Raw genomic sequence first — 4,546 nt, 5'->3', positions numbered from 1 at the left:
GTTTCATAGCAAGTGGGATGGACCTTTCTTGGTAAAGAGTTTAGTTAGACCTAGGTCTTATCATCTGGCTACTGTTGAAGGGGTAACCTTCGCAAATTTTATGTGTAGCGAAGATCAAAGGGGTGCCTTCATATTAATGGACGAAGCACTTGTGACAGTTTTACATTTATGTAATTTTAAATTCTACATTTCAATTCAAACAATGTACATGTGTTGTACTCTTTTCCTCACAGGTGGAACCCTTCATCAGGGTGTGAGGTTTTTTACGAGGCAGTGACCTTTGTAAACCCTGATTTATATATATGTAGTTACCCCCAAGAAAGCGTGTACACCTGGAATCTGTGCATAATTCATCGTCATAGTGATGCAGGCCTTCAGTAGAAGGAAGCACACCAATCGATGAGAAGAGGCGGGTCGAAGCCTCGCCATAAAAGTCGAGGTATGGAATGCCTAAGATGTCGTACCTTTCTACTTAAGACGGGTGCAAACCAGCGTTAAAAGTCCGAAGCATATAAGTTATTTCCTAGTTATCTTTATTTTAAATCAGATATCCTTCGGCTGCATTTTCACTCTTGTGGTAAGATAATTGTTATTCAATTACACCCTTGCATATCTATTTAACACATGAAAAAGCTGAAGTGTTGCCCGACCTTAGAAAGGAAGTGGTGCACCTCTCGACTAAAAGCCAGGGGCTAAGAGTGTCTACCCCCACACCGAAGGCAAAAGAGACCTTTGAAAACAAAAGCCAAAGTGCTACCCAACCTCAGAAAGAAGGCGACACACCTTCGATTAAAAGTAAGGGGCTAAGAGTGCCTGCCCCCGCACCGAAGGAAAAAAGAGACCTTCGAAAACAAAAGCTGAAGTGATGCCCGACCTCAGAAAGAAGGTGGCACACCTCTCGACTAAAAGTCAGGGGCTAAGAGTGGCTGCCCTCACACTGAAGGCAGAAGAGACCTTCAGAAACAAAAGCCGATGTGCGGCCCAGTCTCAAAAAGAAGGCAGCGCACTTCTCGACTAAGTCGGGTGCTAAGAGTGTCTGCCCCTGCACCAAAGGTAGAAGATACCTTAGAAAAAATGAAGTGCTCCACCACCTAAAAACAAATGCATTATAATAATTACATCGTCAATGGTAAATCAGTCGTAGATACAATGCCTTCGAGCCTGAGTATGCGAGCAAATGAAAAATAAATTCATCAAGGCAACACTCGACAGTATAGACATCACCAAACGACGCTTCGGGCACGTTTCTGTTGAAGGTCCCTACGGCTTAAAAGTCGGGAGGGGGATAATGTTTTCTTGGATGATGCTTCGCGCACATTGCTGCCGAAGGTCCCTATGGCTTAAAAGTTGGGGGGGAGGGGACGGTGTTTTCTTGGACGACTCTTGACACACATTGCTGCCGAAGTCCTATGGCTTAAAAGTTAGGGGTGGCATTTTCTCGGTCGACACTTCGTGCATGTTCCTACCAAAGGTCCCTACGGCTTAAAATTCTTGGATGCGGGGCGCAAGAAAGCGCTTTAGGACATATGGTCTACAGACGAAGACTCATCGAGACTATAAAAGAATAATAAATTTATTCACCAAATTCATCGATGCCATAATCTACAAAGTCTTTATACAATTGGTTGCGACCAAATTGGAATGCGATGCCTTGGCTGGCATGAAAGGGTTGAGTTGGATCGAGCAGAGATCCGACATAGCTGCTCGAAGAGGTGCTAGATGAGGTTATGGATGAAGCACTTTTATCTTCGACATGTTGTGTTATTTGCGAACAATCAGGACTTCGATGATAACAAAAATTGAAAGTGCCTAAGTGGAGGTTCATAAGTGTCCTCTAGCTCATGTTTCGGTTCGATGAGTATATGCGGAGGTGCGAAGTCTCCGCGCTCAATCCTGCGGGTTTCCTGCTCAACCCTTCGAATCTCTAAGATCGAAGGGCAAAAAGAATCCCAAAATGCTTTAGAATTGGCGTTACTCATTTCATACGACCTAGCCTTTGCTCTACAGTACTTCTCAAATCCGATGGCTGGATGGCGGTGGTGGAAGGAATCCAACAAGCCCAAGTCACAAAAAAAAAAAATTATCGTGCATCATAGTGATGGGAAAAACATCTTCGACTACCTGCACAATGTCCAAAGGGAGGACCTGAGCAGGAAGCGAAGGTAATTAAAACATTTAATAATAAATACAAGCATATATATTACAATAGTTAACAGAACGTTCTAAGTCCAAAAATGCACTTTGCTTGTTCCTCACACCTGCTCTATGTCCTCAGCAGCCTTGGTGGGGTCCCCAAAGTTTTGTGAAGCTATAGCCTATGAGATTGGTGGGGGTCAATTGCCTTAGCATTGCGTAAGCCATTATGACACATGAGCCCCTTGCCGCCACGGTGCAGAGAATGTGGCGAAGCGCTCTCCTCCTCATCGGTATCTGTGGCTTTGTGACCTTCGAAGGAGCTGGCCTCAGAGGAAGAGCTGGAGGATGAAGAGCTGAAGGATGACTCAACTTCAGCTCCTTCAGCGTCTTCTGTTCTTTTGAGTTTCTCGGCTCCCTCCTCCATTGGTTCAACAATAATGTGCGGATCCAACTTGTTGTCCTCATCGTCGCTGAGTATAAGTGTGGCCAGGTCCACCTACGCAGAAGCAGCAGGCTTCGAGGAAGCGGCGGGAAATTCTTGTGTGCCATTCGAAGGTGCCTATTGAAGGGGCACAGCACGAATGCCTTCTGAGCCTTCGGGGATCTCTTCATCGCCCAAGACATTGAAGGTCACTTGATGAAGTCTCTTCTTTAGGGCGGGAGCTCTCTTTTTTCTGCCTTCTTGTGACAAAGGTTCTTCATTTTTTTTCTCTTTTCTAACCTCTAGCAGCAGATGCTTCGCTAGTCTTGGTGTTCAGGGAGTGACCACCTTCAGATTGACCCGATGAGGACAGCGATAGCTTCAGCATGTCCTTGTAAACAAGACCTCATAGATCAAAAATACGATTGAGCCGATGGCCAAGAGCTCGCTCAACGCAAAGTTGAGCCTCGCCTTGGGTCAATTTCCCCAGGAGAAGCATGGCTTTGGTCTCCACTTCGCCCACTGTCAAGTCTATCTTGAAGTACATAATGTAAGGAAAAGACAGAAAGCCGAAGAACAATTAAGAAACAGGGTAACGAGCATACCTGTGAAAAATTTGAAATCAGGTTGGCAGCGGTAAAGTCCCTTTGGCCCTTTCGCACCAAAGGTTGCGATGGACCAGCCTTCGCTTAGGGGCCACACCTTGGACGCCGCAAACTCTTCTACAATGTCGCACATGCTTAGGTGCTTTGCACACCTGGTGAAGGCTTCGAATGCCACCCTCTGGGAGTCCTTGAGCAATACATTTGGAGCTCGGTTCCCCTGGACCTCTTTGTATTTCAACTCAAGGTACTTTTTTTGGTCTACCTTATGGTAGAACCACCATTGAGTCCAGTCCGTCGACCACTTGTTTTTGTAGGCCACAACAGGCGTCGCTAGGCCGGCGCAATAAGCGAAGTTCACGCAATCGTACGAAGCCTCATTTTGCACGCTGGACATGAAAATAGGCTTCTCCTGGTGGTGGAGTTTGTGCGCTGCAATGAAGGCCCTGGCCAAGGCCTTCGCTCCTTCTGAACATGCCGCCCAAGCGAAAAGGTTAAGACAGACCATGGCATTTAGCATCAGCTGGTGGAGCTAGACTTCGAACATCTTGAGCACCTTCGGCACCATATCGTCGCAGGGAAAGCAAAGCCCTGCTCAGAAGTAATCCACAAAAATGATGGCTTCACCATCTTTAGGTGCCGAAGTTTCTCGGTCCTTTGGAAGTCTGACCTTCGAAACATCGTTGATCATGCCTTCCTTGATTAATCTGACTAGGACTTCTTTATCGACCTTGGATCGTCCGATCTAGTACATCTTCAGACAACAGATTTGTTTTTCGGAGCCATGAGATTTCTTAGGGCTTTGGAAAGAGAGCAATGGCTTCATATGAGAGCTAGTGTTCCAATGAGAGCGTAGTAAAAAGTTGATTGTTGGGTAGATTATATATAGCGGTAAAATAGAAGGCTGATGGTAGTCGAAAAGCCGCGCATTGGAAATTGAATCGTCATCTAAATGACGCTTAAGAACGAACCAGTAGTAACTATCGTTTGTGAATCCTTAACGTTGCGTGGGGACAAAATCATCAACTCGGTAAACTAAAAGAGCAGAATTTCCATAAGGCGCTATCTGCTAAAAGGTGAGACGAGCAGCAAGAGGTCTTTGTTGGGTTGAAGGGGACGGCGTTCGGTCATACCGTTTAATTCACTGGTTCGACCCATCAAAGAAGAATCTTACCCATGAGGGGCTGCTGTTGGGGAATAGCCTCACGGCCCCCTCCGGATGGTGAGTCAAAGACCTCTAATAGATGCGGATTACTAATAATTAAAGTTGTGTTATTTTAGGATAATGCTTAATTTTGAAGGGGCCCTTCGGATAAGTGGCAAAGGCAATACCAGGCCTTCAGATCATGATCGAAGGCTTACCCACGTCGCCCTCAAGAAGTCCTCC

The sequence above is a fragment of the Phragmites australis genome, chromosome 5, assembly GCF_958298935.1.
Source record: "Phragmites australis chromosome 5, lpPhrAust1.1, whole genome shotgun sequence".
NCBI classification, from domain to species: Eukaryota; Viridiplantae; Streptophyta; class Magnoliopsida; order Poales; family Poaceae; genus Phragmites; species Phragmites australis.
This window is presented reverse-complemented; position numbering follows the sequence as displayed.